Below are 18,383 nucleotides of genomic sequence, written 5' to 3' on the forward strand. Positions count from 1 at the left end.
TAGGCAGGCTCTTTAGAAGCATGTCTGGAGTAAACCTCACTACTCATTGTAGACTGCAGAGTGGTGATGTCACAGCAAGGTTTCTGCTGCCTTCAGCAGAGGAGAGAGGCTCACCTCCAGAAAGATCTATCCTGTGCTGTCTCTGCTGCTGGTTGCTGTTGCTGCCCGCTGATGCTGAATGTTTCACCAATTGCAAACTCCTAGGGTTCACTGTTTAATCCGTGCGGAGTATCTGGCAGCAATGGAGCATCTGATGGCCATGTCCTCAGGAGGATTGATCCTCTGGCTAAAACACCCCAAGACTCCTCACCAGAATAATGATCAGATTAAGATTTGGAACTGAACCACATAAATAGTGGAATCTTACGGAGGTGATGGGGGTCTCGGCTGCTGGCTGGAGAGCTGGTAAGACCTCGGCATCACTTCTTCCCAGGAAGGCCCATCACATCATTTGCCAATCAGGCACTCAACAGCAGCGGGCCTCCCCCTAGGATCAAGGACCTCAGGGTGGAAGTTCTGCCTGCTGAGAGCTGCCAGCCAATCAGAGGCCGGCAAATCTACTGAACCACCAGCTTCTGGTGGCTTTTGCTGGTGCAACACCCAATTTAGGCTTAGGATCGACGCTAGATTCCAGACCACAGATGAATAATGGTGGGAGTGGGCATGCAAGGTGGGACTCATGGGGGAGTGGTGGGGTGGGGCGGTAAGCAGCGAGGAGGGCGGGGATGGGGGGTTGGCTCTCAGCACTCACCTCCCTTCTCGATGCTGGGTCCTCAATCAGGCACTGAGTGCTTTTTGAACGAGGGACCACCCCTGGGAGCCTGCAAGCAAACACACCATTAACTGGCCACTTAAGGACCCCAATTGGTTGCGGGGTTGGAATGTTGTCCATGGACCTTCAGGCCACAGACTTAGTAGGGGTGGAGGCAGGAAGGGGGCAGGTTCCCCACCCGTCTGATTAAATGGCCCCCTGCTACCAAACTCACGATGAGGGAGGGCACAAGATTCTGCCCACTAACACAGACGACCGAAAGCTTAAACAAAGAGACAGGCTGTAAGGTGAGTCTTAAAGGAGGAGAGAGAGGGAGAGAGGCAGTGAAGTTTAGCGAGAGAATTCCAGAGCTTACAGCCTAGGTAGCTGAAGGCATGGGCACCAACTGCGGAACAATTAAATTCAGTGATGTACAAGAGGTCAGCCCTTCTGGTGTAGATACAGCCACGCTGCTGTTAAGGAATTCCATGCTTTTGATCCAGTAACAATGAGAGAATGGCAATGTATTTCCAATTTAAGTAGGTGTATGATATGGAGGCGAACTTGCAGATTGCACCTACTGCCCATGTTCTTCTAAGCAGTAGATGTCATTGTTTGGGAGAGGCTATCAAAGAAGCCTTGTTGAATTGTTGCAGTGCATCTTGTAAATGGTATACTGTACTGTCACATTGTGCTAGTGGTGGAAGGAGTGAATATTTAAGGTGATGGATGGGGTGGGCTGCTTTGTCCTTGATGGTGTTGAGCTTCTTAAGTGTTATTGAAGCTACGCTCATCCATGCAAGTGTAGAGTATCCCATCACACTTCCGATTTGTGCCTTTTAGAGGGTGGGCTGGTCTTGGAGATTTGGAAGATGAGTTATTCGCCACAGAATACCCAGCTACTGATCTGGACTTATTGGCACAACTGTTTGCCATTTATCGACACAGGTCTGAATGTTGTTCCATTTGCTGCCTGCAGGCTTAGACTGCTTCATTATCTGCAGCGATGTGAATGGAACTGAACTCTGTGCAATCATCAGCGAACATCCACTTCTAACCTTATGATGGAGGGAAGGTTATTGATGAAACAGTTGAAGATTGTTGAGCCAGCCTAGGTCACTGCCCTGAAGAATGCCTGCAGCAATGTTGTGGGGCTGAGATGATTGGTTTCCAACACCACAACCATCTTCCTTTGACTCTAATCAGCGGAGAGCTTTCTTCAACATTCCCCATATGTTAAATTTTATTAGGGTTCCTCAATGCCACACTGTGTCAAATGCTATCTTGATGTCAAGGCCAGTTACTCTTACCTCACCTCTGGAATACAGTTCTTTTTTCCATGTTTGAACCAAAACTGAACTGAGTGGTTCTGCAGAACTCAAACCGAGTGTCAGTGAGCAGATTATTGGTGAGTAGGCGTCATGAGACAGCACCCTGGTGACTGCCAATGATGGCCTCCATCACTTTACTGATGATTGAGAGTAGACTGATGGGCTGGATTAGAATTGCCCTGTTTACTGTGGACAGGATATACCTAAGCAATCTCCCACTTTGTCGGATAGATGCATCTGTACTGGAGCTATTCTGGATGCTGGGCAGGTAATGTGAAAATATCAGAGACAGTGGAAGGGTCAAGAGCAGTGTGGGAGAGGCAAAGCTGATTGTTTTCAATGTACATTTGGAGCCTCATGTTGCATTCATGGATGATTTCATTGAGGGGGCGACATGTAATCGAGAAATTCTCCATTCTCGAACTCATCCGTATCTGCAATTACACACTGTGCTTTTCACATTTTCAATATCTAACTTGTCCTTTTCGATATCTGATCTCACATGTTGCTGATATATCCCTGAAGAACCTTTTATTATTCTCTTAGCTATCAATAGATCAGTGGCTGTAGCGAGCCTAATATTATAATGACAGTATTCTTTCAGTAGCATACAAATCAATTATAATCAACAAAACATTAGCTTAATGTAGGGAGGCATGTGTAATATACCATGAAAAAGACATTCTTCATTTGCGAAATGAACTTACCTTGAGATAAAATAGTTGTTCTCTTTTATTATCAAACATATCATGTACTGTTTATCAAGTCACTGGTCAATAGTATTTCTTCTCCGCCGATGCTGCCAGACCTGCTGAGTTTTTCCAGGTAATTCTGTTTTTGTTTTGGATTTCCAGCATCCGCAGTAGCTTTTAGCTTTTTGTTTTTACCAAAACAAATAGACTTGCTAATACCTATTATCTAACTTTTGGCACTGCATGAAAATAAAATAATAAAACGTAATTTGTGATAATGGATGTCATGTAATACCTTGGGCTTATTTACTGTACAAGATACAAGGCACCAATTGCTCATAAAGGATTGGCTAAACATGCTGTGGGCTCATTTATTAAGACCAGATACACGAGAACAGTTTTACATTAGTATAAAGCTTGAGGGCATCAGAGTTGTATGTGTTCTGCCAAAAGCAAAAGTGAAATCAAGTTTAGATCACATGACACATTTCCCATCCAGTGATATCATACTGATATCCCTTAAAGGCATATTACAACAATGGGGATTTTAGATGCATTGGCATTTCTATAAACTTGTGACATTTGACTAAGTGCTACTTCACAAAGCCCCTAGTAATATACCCCACAGTAACAGTGAGTTGCATTGTCTGATAGTTTACAGAAATAGCATTATCTTCAAAATATTTGTTTGAAAATGATTGAAAATAGATCTGTGCCTAAACAGAATATATAAGTATAAATTGTAAGTAATCTAGTAATTGCCATTTTAATTTTTAGATATTTTTTCCTTGCCAAGCGTAACAGATTTTAAACATTTGCATTGGTTGTAGGGGTGGTCTTGTGGTGCAGTAAGTAGTGTCCTTGCCTCTGAACCAGAAGCTCTGGGTTTGGATGCCACTTTTGGACTTAATGGCCACAGAAGATCGTTTATATCATGGCCAGGTTGATTGTCAACCTGTAAATCCTTCCAATACACCTATGGCAGGTGGTAAGAGTCGGAAAGCATACTGGGCAGTCATGCTTGATGTAGGTGGCCCTCAAGCTATAGCCTCAGGCAACAGCCAGACATCTGACTCCAGGCAAATCTGGTTATACAAACAGACATAAGCATGTGCTTTGTCTGCATCATGTATTGCTAGACAAAGGAAGCTTCTAAGCTGGCTGTAGGATAAAATTATTTCATTTATATAGTAACATAAGTAAAGACAAAGTTGAGAAGATATGACCTAGGGGTAGGAAGTTTCTTGACCTAATCACAACTTTGCAGGAGTTGGATAATCTTTTTCTATCCAACATTAGTCTTTGACCATATCATTAACCTTGCGCTGTCTTTGAAGGCTTGCATTTTACTGATCTAAGAGTCTAACTCAGTGTTCAAGTTGCATTTTTCATTAATTTGTTACTGTCCAGATATTGAAAGTAATAATTTTACAGTTGTCTCAGGTCCCTTTTTAAACTTCTTTCTGCAGTCCAGTGTCTATGGTTTGAATCTTCACACTGCAGATAAGTTGCTCCATGAGTGATCTCTTTGAGCCTTTAAATAAATAAGTACATCAGCTGCTATCAGACATTGCTGGAAAATCAACAGGAATGCTATGTGAAAGGGCTGCCCCCTCTGCACCCCCATCCAAGGTCATGACATATTCCTAGCCCAGGACCAATTAAAGAAGATTTCCCATATCACTAACCTGTTATCAAGAGTTAACTGTGGGCAAGCTTTGACATATTTTATTGTGTGTTAAATGTTATAGTTTCAAAATGTTCCATTCTTGTTTGACTGAAAAGTCTTTCAGCAATACTTCATTGTTCATTTCTTTTAGTTCATTTTTTATTTCTTAGAAATTTGCCTTTCTAATTGGTCTATATTGATAATGTGAAATGGGTTTATAGTGAATCAACAATCCATTTTACAAGGTGCTAAATTGATGTCTGTAGAAACGATAATAGGGCATGGTGTAAAATTGCTGATTGGCTATAAGGTTATTTTGTACTACTGGTGATGAATAATTTCATCCTTATACATTTTTGTCTTGGTTCATTCTAATATTACTATCAGATACTATTTGGGTTTCCTTTTGACTTTTTTGTGACCATTTGTCCTTACGTTTGACAATAACGTTTACATTCTTCCATGGTTTAAATATTTACTCACTTTAACATTAATGCCAACCCTGGACTTTTGCCCATCCTTAATTTGCCTTTGGTCATGGCAGTTTCATTCTTCTCAATTAAATTACTTCTTCTCAACTACTGTAATAGCCATTAAGTGAATGTAAGTTACTATAAGCTACTGTAAGTTAATCAATTTTTGTTGTTAACTCCACTGTGCTTGGCTCTGGGTAAATTATCACAAAGAACATTCCACTTCACTGACAGGGATTTATCTGTACAGTTCCAGTCAATATGTTGATTCACAGGAGAAATTATGTTTTATAATCTGCAGACATCAGCACCACAAAGGTCACACAACAGCATACTTGGCATGATATCCCTAGAGCACAGGACAGTGTTGGATATTTAATGCTTCAGACAGTGGATGATGTTTGCCTGGAGTTTTACAAGCAGAAAGCCACAATTGTAAGGTAAAGGACGGGCAAAACCGATAAATTTGGACTGCGGCCCAATATGTTGCAAGCTGCTAATAAAATAATTCTCTTGTTGCAGTCACCATGTGAGCCAATATGCCATGGCAGTTAACATGCAAAATGTCCACAAATAATGAAGAACTTGCAGGATCTGGTAGTGTATTTTCTAAGTTATACACAGCTTTTACTTCAAGGTGAAATAAATTACCAAATGTTTGGGGGAATGTTTAAGAGTTGATTGACTGCATAGAAATTATCAAGTGTATGTGAATAATATCTGCATTCAATCTTTCTTAGCTGCATCATTCTAGAATTTTTTACCCTGCTGTGCCAGTCCAGTCCTTCTCTTTGTGTTGCACTTGCCGTAGTTTGCTGCGTTAAGTATAGTACTTAAGCAAATCCATTTGATATCTGTGACTTCACTATGATTGCCATCAGTGGCACTTATGGATCTGGCACACTCATTCTCGTTTATTACCTTATCATTTCTCTTCATGTTTGATGCCTATTTCTAGATAGTGTTTCTGCCTCTCTTGATACATGAACCCATGTCAATGTCATATGTGATAGCCTCCCATACATACTCCACACTCAGACCATAATTAGCTTACCAACCTGCTCCATGCTGAGAATGTTATCGTGTTTGCATGCTGCCTACCTTGATCAGTAGATTGTGATTCACAAATCTTGTTTACACACTCTGCAATGTGCCTTTATTACACAGATAAAGTGCAGTCTCCACAGCTGGACTGGCTCTTTAGTATATTACTTATATTATGTAATGTCCATTTAGCCTGGTAAACAGGTGCTTTCTGATCGGTTGCTTAATTTTGCATTTTCTAGTGCACTGTACTACAGCTCAACTTCCATAAACTCCAAATTACATTATGATGCACATTTCTGCAATGATGTAGTCTCACATGAGTTGCCAAGGTCAGTGAACATAGCTTCAAGTGCCATTTCTCACCAATTTACCACTAGCCTCATACATTGCCCAATACACCACATCCCTAGCACTCACCTAGCAATAATTTCTATCAGGCACAAATCATTCCTAATATTCATTGATTCACCTCATCCCCACACACTTAGCAAGCCTCACACCCATATATCATAGCTTGCATTCACTGTGAGTTATTCAACCATGTCAGACACATCACCCAAGCATATTGCACCATACTCACTGACAAACTTCCCTCGTGTACAGGACAAGTTGGTGCATAATCAAAGGCAGTAGATGTTAACCAGTGGGGAACAGGCATGGCTATATGTTCTTACCCACATGGAGGAGGCAGTGGTCACCAACATTGGAGTGGCCCTTGCTGAGACTGTGACCAGTGGTGGGGCTGAAACCATTGAAAATGATGGCATCCTCATGGCATCAGAGTCATCCACCTTCTCATATCCCAATTCACCCTCATGTCACATTCTCCTCAGATTCACTAGCTTTAGATGGTGTAAGCATGCATCTCATGCTATTTTCTCTCCAATCACCACATCCCTACTCTTGCGCCGTTCTCCTTTCAGATACTCAAGAACTATGAACATAAGAAATAGAAGCAGGAGTAGGTTAAAGACCTCGTGTGGCTAGGCCATTCAGTAAAAATATGGTTGATATTCAGCTTCAATTTCACTTTCTCATCTGCTATCTATAACCCTTGATTCCCTGAGAGACCAAAAATCTGTATATCTCAGCCTTCAATATATTCAGTGATGGAGAATCCACAACTCTTTGGGACAGAAAATTCCAAAGATTCACAACCATTTCAATAAGAAATTTCTCCCCATCTCAGTCCTAAATGACCGGCACCTTACCCTGAATCTGTGACCCCTTGTTCTAGATTCCCCAGCCAGAGGAAACAACATCTCATTGTCTACTGTGTCAAACCACTTCAAAATCTTCTATCTTTCAATGAAATCACCTTTCATTTTCTAAACTCCAGAGAAATAGACTTAATTTACTGAGGCTCTCACCATAGAACAACCTTCTCATGCCAGCGACCCATCTAGTGAACTTGTGCTGTACCATCTCCAATGCAAGCATGGGCTTTCTTAAATATGGAGACCAAAACTGCACACAGCACTCCAAATGTGACCTCATTAAAGTCCTGTACAATTCTAGCAAGACTTCCTCATTCTTTTACTCCAATCTTCTTGCAATAAATTTCAATATGCTATTTGCCTGCATAATTGCTTGCTGTACCTGTATGCTAACTTTTTGTGTTCCTTGTACAAGAACACTCAAGCCCTTCTGAACATCAACATTTACAAGTTTTCATACCTTTTAAAAACTATTCTGCTTTTCTATTCTTATGACCAAAGTGAATAACCTCAAATTTCCGCCACATAATACTCCATGTGGCTTTTTTTTGCCTACTCACTTAACCTGTCTATATATCTACGCAACCTCTTTGTGTCCTCCCCATAGCTTTATCATCACCCAACTTAGATACATTATTTTCTGTGCTTTTTTCTACTCATTAATGTAAATTGCAAATAGCTGAGGCCTCAGCACTGATCCTTGTGACACTCCGCTAGTCACAGCCAGCCAACTTGAAAGTTAACATACAGGTACAGCAAACAATTATGAAGGCAAATAGCATATTGAAATTTATTGCAAGAGGATTGGATTAAAAAAATAAGGAAGTCTTGCTAGAATTGTACAGGGCTTTAATGAGATCACATTTGGAGTAGTGTGTGCAGTTTTGGTCTCCATATGTAAGAAAACCCATGCTTGCATTGGAGGTGGTACAGCAAAAGTTCACTAGATGGGTCCCTGGCATGAGGGGGTTGTTCTATGGTGAGAGCCTCAGTAAATTAAGTCTATTTCTCTGGAGTTTAGAAGTTTATCCCTACTCTTTGCTTCCTGTCTGCTAACCAATCCTCGTTCCATATATCACCCAAAACCCTATGAGCCTTTGTCTTATGTATTAACCTTTCGTGTGGAACCTTATCAAGCTCCTTTTGGAAATTCAAGTGTGCTACGTCTATCAGTTCCCCTTTATCTACTCTACTAGTTACCTCCTCAAAAACTCTAATAAATTTGTCAAACAAGATTTCCCCTTTGTAAAACCTGTCAATGAATAAATGACAAATTCATTAATAAATGAAATTATAAAAAAGAAATAATTCTACAAGATTTCACGTTTTAAAAAAGAACCTTTACTATATATAAAAAAAATAAACAAAGCAATCACTACCAACTCAATACTATAGTTTATAACAAAGTATGCTATGAATCCAGTTTTACTTTTACTTCCCTCTTAAGAGTCCCCTTATTATACAAAATCTTGCAAGTTAATTCACTTTCGTGGCATCACCACAAAGGTATGCCACCCTTGTGCTCCAGAGTTCACTTCAATCTCTCCTCAGTGTTTCATCTATTCTCCGTTGTATGAAATTTGATGGGGACTCTTCAATTAGCTTTGGCTAAGAAATCCTCGAGCTTCTCTTCAAAGCTGTTGTATGATGGTTAGTCTAGGTTCAGAACAATTACTGAGATGTTGATATGTTCAAACAACAACTATTTTATGTTATACAACTGAACTATGTACAGCTATCCAGGACTATGTTTTACACTGCTAAAGCCATGAACATCCCCCCCACTCATCTCTTAGTCATGTGTTCTCTTACATCATCATTATGGGAGGTGTTATAAACACAGTCCCACACATTAAACCTTACAAACCCTAATATTACAAAAACCTCATGATTGTGGACTTCTCAGCTCAATCTTTCCTTATCACCTTCTTGGCCTGGTTTTGAACAGATGCAAACTGCTTTTTTCTGGTTTTCTCTCACAGCTTCTTTGCAGCTGTTTCCAAGCTGACTGTTCAAGCTGTCTGCTTTCTGTCAGAAGGTTAACTGCCTTTCACAGTGAGGCTTACTGTAGATTTCATCCTCTAGCTTCAAGCAAAACAAATCTTTCAACCTCATTTCCACTCACAAACTCCAAGGCCTGAATTTTCAGGTCAGCAGGCAGGCGCGATCGGCGGGCCCGACATCGGCCGGGAAACGGGCCGCCACCCGCAATTGGCCCATGACCGCAGTTTCACACTGGCTGGCCAATTAAGGCCCACCTAGTATGAAACGCGGCTTCCCAATGGTCGGGAAAGGCCAGGCATGGGCGGGAGTGTGTCGTGCGCCGGTCTCCAATAATGACTCAGCAGGCAGTTTAAAAACAGCACTGGCAGCCCCTTGAAGGCTGCCGGTGAAGAAGCGTACAGCCTGCGTTGTGGAGACAGTACCTATGAACTTGGCAGCGACTAAAGATGCCAAGCGGGAGGGCAGTTTGGGTGGCCATTTGGCCCCTTGGTTTTCAGACGAGTGCCTCATGGTGCTACTGGAGGAGGTGGCTGCCAGGAGGGACGTCCTTGTACGAAGAGTCAAAAGGAGGAGGCCACCACACCTGATAAAGAAAGCCTGTGAGGAGGTGACAGCGCAAGTCAGCAGCCATGACGTGGTGCAACGTACTTGGGTGCAATGCCGCAAGAGGGTCAATGACCTGCCGCGCTCAGGAAGGGTGAGTACCATGTTGGCATGGATCAGTGTGCAGAAGTATGAAGAGCTGGCTGTCCCCAAGTGGAGGTGTTAGAGTCTGAGTGCCAACTATCAATGATGCCAGAGCTGGCCAAGTGGGTGAGCCCTGGCTACTTGGACTGCGTGCCTTGCGGCTCGAGGGCCATGACTTGGTGTTCCTCAGGTGCGGTTGGCCAGGCTGTAATGGCGCTGCAGGTGGAGAGTGGACTAATCAATGCTCCTCTGCCCTTTCAAGAGAAGCAGAGCCATAATCAACGGGAGAGGTCACGGACAGGCAGAGACCCGCCCATCCTACTGCTGGTAACCAGGTTCGAGCTGGGTGCTCTTGAGCTGGAGAGTGTGCGTGCAACTGGCAACGTTGAGGCTGGGGTGTCAGACGAAGGTAAGAGCGCAGTGCACAGAGGTGAGAGTTTCAGATAATGCAACCATTCTAGTGTAGTCTCTTCATTAATGGGAGCCTCAAACTTGGAGTCCCCATTGATCATTGAAAGACGATGGCACCATGATGCTGATCTCCATTGTCTCACCAGGGTGCCTGGCATGCACAGTGACAGTGTGATGACTTTAACTAATGACATGTCCTTGTTCCCCATTAGATTCACCAGCAGGCACTCAATCACAGGACGTCGAAGGGCCACCCCTGATGCCAGAGGGCCGCCAGGCTTCATCTGCACCAGCGTCACACCCGGTCTCTGCACCAGCGCAGATACCAGCACCTCGGTGGGCATTAGATCATTGGCTACATTGTCAGTGCACATTGGTGAGGGCACTTCATTCACTTGAGGTGCAGGTGGAGGCAGAGAGTGCCCAGGGCGCCGGCAGTCGGGCGACTACTGGGGACCAGGACGATGCTGGGTCGAAGGCAGATGATGAGCCTCTGGAGTCGTCCATTAGGCTGCAAATGCTGGACATCCAGTGGGAAATGCGGGAGGATCTGGCGGACATCCATGAGGGTCTGTGTGCCATGGTCTCTGTTGTGAAGGAGTCCATGCAGAGCATAAGCACTGTGTGGACCCTCCTTGCCGAGCGCATTGCGTCTTCCATTGAGAGAGTGGCGACTCTCATGGAGAGGCAGCTCCAGGGGCAGAATCAGGAATTCCTGGGATTGCGCTCAAACCTGCAAGCCCTCGCACAGGCAATGATCTCAGGTGGTCAGTGCCAGTGTGGGAGATGGATGAGATACCCAGTATCCCAGCTAGATGCCCATCCATCAATGGCGAGCAGGGAGGTCCAGAGCAACTTGCTTGCAGTCTCTGCGGGCCCCTCTAAGGGCGCTCTGGATAATGGCAGCAGCTCCTCCGCCCCTCTGCCAGTGACCATGACATCTGATGAGGCTGCGATGACTGGGGAGATGCCAGCTGTGGCACTGGCTGCTCCCTTCCAGGCGGGACCAGCACAGGCTCCACTGGCCAGAAAACAACGCCCAAGGTCATCAAGGCCAACAAAACAGCAGGGTCAGCAGGCTGTTTCCAATGCCGCTGACAGTGAGAGGGGGAGCACCTGGACGCAGCATTCGCAAAAGTAAGTTTAAGGCACCATGAGCACAAGAGAGACTGTCCACAGAGAGGAGGGGCCAGCAAGAGCAGTATAAAAGGGCATGAAAAACAGAGGCCAAGACTAGAGAGGAGAGGCCAGCGGGAGCGGTATATAAGGGCTCAAAAAACAGACTGAAACCAGAGAGGAGAGGCCAGCATGAACGGTATGAAGGGATGTGAAAAACAAAGGCCGAGACTGGAGAGGAGAGCCGTACCATCAGGACCTTCAGGCAGTGGAGTTCGAAGTGACGTCATGATTCAAAAAGTGATGCAACGCAGAGGAGGCAGCTGATTGGTAAGTAGGGTCAGGTGAGTATTTCTACTACTTTTTCTACCAACTAAACTGTAGTCCATTAGCTTAAACAAAATAAGGTGAGGACTTTGGACTGCAGTGGCAGTGTTTGGGGTGGAAAAAGGCCCCTAATGTACTTAGTATTCTTTAAAGGGAGTAACTAACAAGCTTAATCTAAAGGGAAGTCATGGCAGCAAAGCTCGCACCCATGATTTGCTCCTCCTGTGCTATGTGTGAAGTCATGGACACTTCCAGTATTCCTGGCGACCATGTGTGCAGGAAGTGTGTCCAGCTGCAGCTACTGGCTAATCGCATTTCAGAGCTGGAGCAGCGGGTGGATTCACTGTGGCGCATCCGCGATGCTGAGATTATCGTGGACAGCACGTTCAGTAAGGTGGTCACACTGCAGGTAAAGACTGAACAGGCAAAAAGGGGTTGGGTGACCACCAGGCAGAGTACAGGAAGGCAGGCAGTACAGGAGAACCCTGTGGCCACCCCACTCTCCGACAGATATACCGTTTTGGATATTGTTGGGGGAGACGACTTCTCAGGGGAAAGCAACAGGAGCCAAGGCAATGGCACCTTGGGTGGCTCTACTGCACAAGAGGGGAGGAAGAAGAGTGTCAGGGCTATAGTGATAAGGGATTCAATAGTAAGGGGAACAGACAGGCGTTTCAGCGGCGGCAAAAGTGACTCGAGGATGGTATGTTGCCCCCCTGGTGCCAGGGTCAAGGATGTCTCGTAGAGGCTGCAGGGCATTCTGAAGGGGGAGGGTGAACAGCCAGTGGTCGTGGTACCTATTGGTACCAATGACATAAGTGAAAAAAGGGATGAGGTCCTACAAACTGAATATAAGGAGTTAGGATGTAAATTAAAAAGTAGGGCCTCAGAGATAGTAATCTCAGGATTACTACCAGTGCCACATGCTAGCAAGAGTAGAAATAACAGGATATGTCAGATGAATACGTGGCTGAAGAAATGGGGTGGAGGGGAGGGATTCAGTTTGAGTGTGGCGGTGGCTCAACCATGGCTTACAAAAGAAATTAGGGATAGTATTAGATCCAAAGAGGAGACATATAAAATTGCCAGAAAAAGTAGCAAGCCTGAGGATTGGGAGCACTTTAGAATTCAGCAAAAGTGGACAAAAAGATTGAGCAAGAAGGGGAAAACGGAATATGAGAGTAAACTTACAAGGAACATAAAATGGACTGTTAAAGCTTCTATAAATATGTAAAGAGAAGAAGATTAACAAAGACAAACATAGGTCCCTTACAATCAGATATGGGGCAAATTATAACAATGATCAAAGAAATGGCAGAAGAGTTGAACACATATTTTGGTTCTGTCTTCACAAAAGAAGGCATAAATAATTTCCCAGAAATGTTAGGGAACCAAGGGTCCAGTGAGGGGGAAGAATTGAAGAAAATCAGTATTAGTAAAAAAATGGTGCCAGAGAAATTAATGGGGTTAAAGGCTGAAAAATCCCCAGGGCCTGATAATCTACATCCCAGAGCACTAAAGGAAGTGGCCCTGCAAATATTGGATGCATATGTGGTCATCTTTCAAAATTCTATAGACCTTGGAGCAGTTCCTACAGATTGGAGGGTGGGAAATGTAACCCCGCTATTTAAAAAAGGAGGGAGAGAAAAAGCAGAGAATTACAGAACAGTTAGCCTAACATCAGTGATGGGGAAAATGCTAGAGTCTATTATAAAAAATGTGGTAACAGAACACTTGGAAAGAATTAACAGGATTAGACAGCATGGGTTTATGAAAGGGAAATCATGCTTAACTAATCTATTGGAGTTTTTTTGAGGATGCAACTCGTAGAAAAGATAAGGGAGAACCAGTGGATGTGGTGCAGTTAGATTTCAAGAAGGCTTTTGACAAGGTCCCACATAAGGGGCTAGTGGGCAAAATTAAAGCACATGGGATTGGGGGTAATATACTGGCATGGATTGAGAATTGGTTGACAGACCAGGAACAGAGAGTGGGAATAAATGAGTCTTTCTCCAGGTGGCAGGCAGTAACTAGTGGTGTACCGCAGGGATCAGTGCTTGCACCCCAGCTAATCACGATATATATAAATGACTTGGATGAGGGAACAAAATGCAATATTTCCAAGTTTTCTAATAACACAAAACTGGGCGGGGTTGTGAGTTGTGAAGAGGATGCAAGGAGGATTCAGGGAAATTTAGACAAGTTGTGTGTGTGGGCAAACACATGGCAGATGCAGTATAATGTGGATAAATGTGAAGTTGTATGCTTCGGTTTGAAAAACAGAAAGACAGAATATTATTTAAATGATGATATATTGGGAAATGTGGATGTACAAAAGGATCTGGGTGTCCTTGTACACAAGTCAATGAAAGTAAATAGGCAGTGCAACAAACAATTAGGAAGGTAAATGGTATGCTGGCCTTCATTGAAAGATGATTTGAGTTCAGTAGTGATGTTTTACTGCAGTTATACAGGGTCTTGGTAAGACCACACCTGAAGTATTGTGTGCAGTTTTGGTCTCCCTACCTAAGAAAGGATATACTTGCCACAGAGGGAGTGCAGCGAAGGTTCACTAGGCTGATGCCGGGGATAGCAGGACGTATGAAGAGAGATTGTTTCGACTGGGCCTGTATTCACTAGACTTTAGAAGAATGAGAGGGGATCTGATTGAAATGTATAAAATTCTAACAGGGTTAGACAGACTGGATGCAGGGAGGATATTTCCCCTGGCTGGGGAGGCTGTAACCAGGGGCCACAGTCTCAGGATACGGGGCAGGCCATTTAGGAGTGAGATGAGGAAAAATTTCTTCACTCAGAGGGTGGTCAACCAATGGAATTTTTTTAACACAGAAGGCTGTGGAGGCCGGGTCACTGAATATATTCAAGAAATAAATTGATAATTTTTTGGAAATTAGGGGCATCAAGGGGTATGTAGAGAATGGGAATATGGCGTTGAGATAGGGGATCGGCCATAATCATATTGAATGGCGGAGCAGGCTTGAGGGGCTGAATGGCCTACCTTCTGTTCAGTTATGTTTGGTTTATATGTCTACTGGCGTGGACATCAATACCAGTAATGGTCATATCAATGCGATTTCAACGTGACAGTAACATTAAATTTGCTTTTTTTGTGATAGCCTGAGTATGCTTCACCTTTTAGTTTTAGTGCAGGGTAGGCCAGTATGTAATGCTGGATGTGAGTGGCTCTAAACTTTATTGCACAGGCACTGAGTGGACTTTGGGTTTATATGACAAGGGGCATTTTGGACATCCTTGGTGGAGTCGGCAGCCCTGGCGTGAGGTGGGAGCGGTTCTTTGGCAGCCTAACTGAAGGAACGTTGCATCAAGGTTTTCTTGGTGTCCCTGCATTCATGCCTCCACGCCCTCAGCATTCTCCTCACCAGCTGTTCTTCTGACGCACTACTGGTTTCATCCTCTGTGGCCTGTGGAGCTGCATCAAGATCCTCTTCCTCCAGTGGGTCCCCCTTTGCCAGTGCCAGATTGTGGAGAGTGCAGCATGTGACATCCACTTTGAGGGGTATTGTAGTGCACCCCCTGAATGGTCCAGGCAAAGGAAGTGCGTCTTCAGAAGACCTATGGTTCTCTCTATCACTGCCCTGGTGGAGGCATGACTCCTATTATAATGCTGCTCTCCCTCTGTTCTAGGGTGGCGGAGAGGCATCATAGGCCACCTTAGCAACAGATGGCCCTGATCACCCAGCAGCCATCCATCCAGTCGGGCTAGAGCTTTGAAGAACCTTGGCAACTGGGAGTGTCTCAGGACATATGCATCACAGGAGCTGCCAGGGTACCTTGCACAGCCTTGCAGAATATGCACCCTGTGCTCACACACGATTTACACGTCTATAGAGTGGAATCCCTTTGTATTGACAAAGACACATGGCTGACCCACTGGTGCTTTGATGGCCACACGTGTGCAATCAATTTCACCCTGGACGTGGGAGAACCCAGCAATTGTTGCAAACATAAAAATAAAAATACCTGGAAAACTCAGCAGGTCTGGCAGCATCTGCGGAGAGGAACACAGTTAACGTTTGAGTAAAACTTCAACAGAACTAAGTAAAAATAGAAGAGAGGTGAAATATAAGCTGGTTTAAGGGGGGGGTGGGACAAGTAGAACTGGATAGAGGGCCAGTGATAGGTGGAGATAGCCAAAAGATGTCAAAGATAAAAGGACAAAGTGGTGTTGAAGGTGGTGATATTATCTAAGGAATGTGCTAATTAAGGGTAGACAGCAGGACAAGCAAGGTACAGATAGCCCTAGTGGGGGTGGGGTGAAGGAATCGAAATAGGCTAAAAGGTGGAGATAAAAAATGGATGGAAATACATTTAAAAATAATGGAAATAGGTGGGAAAAGAAAAATCTATATAAATTATTGGAAAAAAAGGGGGGGATCGGAAAGGGGGTGGGGATGGAGGAGAGAGTTCATGATCTAAAATTGTTGAACTCAATATTCAGTCCGGAAGGCTGTAAAGTGCCTAGCCGGAAGATGAGGTGCTGTTCCTCCAGTTTGCGTTGAGCTTCACTGGAGCAATGCAGCAGGCCAAGGACAGACATGTGGGCATGAGAGCAGGGTGGAGTGTTGAAATGGCAAGCGGCAGGGAGATCCGGGTCATGCTTGCGGACAGACCGAAGGTGTTCCACAAAGCAGTCACCCAGTCTGCGTTTGGTCTCTCCAATGTAGAGGAAATCGCATTGGGAGCAACGAATGCAGTAGACTAAATTGAGGGAAGTGCAAGTGAAATGCTGCTTCTCTTGAAAGGAGTGTTTGGGCCCTTGGACGGTGAGGAGAGGGGAAGTAAAGGGGCAGGTGTTGCACCTTCTGCAATTGCATGGGAAGGTGCCGTGGGAGGGGGTTGAGGTGCAGTTGGCCAGGGTGTCCCAGAGAGAACGATCCCTGCGGAATGCCACCGGGGGGGTGAAGGGAAGATGTGTTTGGTGGCGGCATCATGCTGGAGTTGGCGGAAATGGCGGAGGATGATCCTTTGAATGCGGAGGCTGGTGGGGTGATAAGTGAGGACAAGGGGGACCCTATCATGTTACTGTGAGGGAGAGGAAGGTGTGAGGGCGGATGCAAGGGAGATGTGCCGGACACGGTTGAGGGCCCTGTCAACCACTGTAGGTGGAAAACCTCGGTTAAGGAAGAAGGAAGACATGTCAGAGGAACTGTTTTTGAAAGTGGCATCATCAGAACAAATTGTTGCAAACAATCTGGCTCGCTCAGCCTGGCTGGCCTCTTCCGCATGGAAAGGAATAAATGTCTCTGAAGGCGGAGGGGCATGTTAGTGGGGTGGTGAAAAGCATATGGGACACTTGCCTTTATCAATCGAGGCATAGATTACAAAAGTAGGGAAGTCATGTTGGAGTTGTATAGAACCTTGGTGAGGCCACAGCTGGAGTACTGTGTGCAGTTCTGGTCGCCACATTATGGGAAGGATGTGATTGCACTGGAGGGGGTTCAGAGGAGATTCACCAGGATGTTGCCTGGGATGAAACATTTAAGTTAAGAAGAGAGGTTGGATAGACTTGGGTTGTTTTCACTGGAGCAGAAAAGACTGAGGGGTGACCTGATCGAGGTGTACAAGATTTTGAGGGGCATGGACAGGGTAGATAGGGAGCAGCTGTTCCCCTTAGTTGAAGGGTCAGTCACAAGGGGACATAAGTTCAAGGTGAGGGGAAGGAGGTTTAGGGGGGATGTGAGGAAAAACTTTTTTACCCAGAGGGTGGTGATGGTCTGGAATGCACTGCCTGGCAGGGTGGTGGAGGCGGGTTGCCTCACATCCTTTAATAAGTACCTGGATGAGCACTTGGCACGTCATAACATTCAAGGCTATGGACCAAGTGCTGGTAAATGGGATTAGGTAGGTAAGTCAGGTTTTTCTCACGTGTCAGTGCAGACTCGATGGGCCGAAGGGCCTCTTCTGCACTGTGTGATTCTGTGATTCTGTGATTCATTACCTGCCCTAACAGAGCTTCTGTAGCCAGCTTGACACAACTGTGGACAGCTGATTGGGACACTCCACACAGATCCCCTACTGACCCCTGGAAAGAGCCAGATGCATAGAAGTTAAGGGCCATTGTGACCTTCAGAGATACTGGCACAAGATGTCCACCCACACAGCCAGAGGTGATCTCGGGCCCAATCATCTGAAAAATGGAGGTCACATTCTCGCTGGGGAGGCAAACCCTCCTTTGGCATTGCACCTCAGACATATTGAGATAGCTGCATCACTGCCTGTAAACCCTGACAGCAGGATAGTGGCATCTTCTGCGGCCCCTTCTGCCTTGGACTACCTGCTGGCCCTGGGCCCCTTGTGCCTGTGCACAACCCACAGGTTGCTCCCCTGGAAGCTGCACAGGGACACCTGGCCTCCTCTCCCCTCTGCCCCTCTCTTCCTCCTCAGAGCAGGTGCCTCCAGGAGATCACCATCCCCATTACCAGTGCTACAGAAGGCTGTCTGATACCTGGAAGGATCAACAGGGTCTGAATCCACTGGGGTCTTAGAAACACCAGTGAGTTTTGAAATGAAGCCTGGAAATGATAATAATGAAGACCCAAGCAGAGATGAAGCTACCAAGTGCCACTAAGGAACAGCAGTGAACTACCTCCAAAAATCCTCACAACTCACAACTGGA

Source organism: Cetorhinus maximus, chromosome 2, assembly GCF_964194155.1.
Source record: "Cetorhinus maximus chromosome 2, sCetMax3.hap1.1, whole genome shotgun sequence".
In the NCBI taxonomy this organism is placed as follows: Eukaryota; Metazoa; Chordata; class Chondrichthyes; order Lamniformes; family Cetorhinidae; genus Cetorhinus; species Cetorhinus maximus.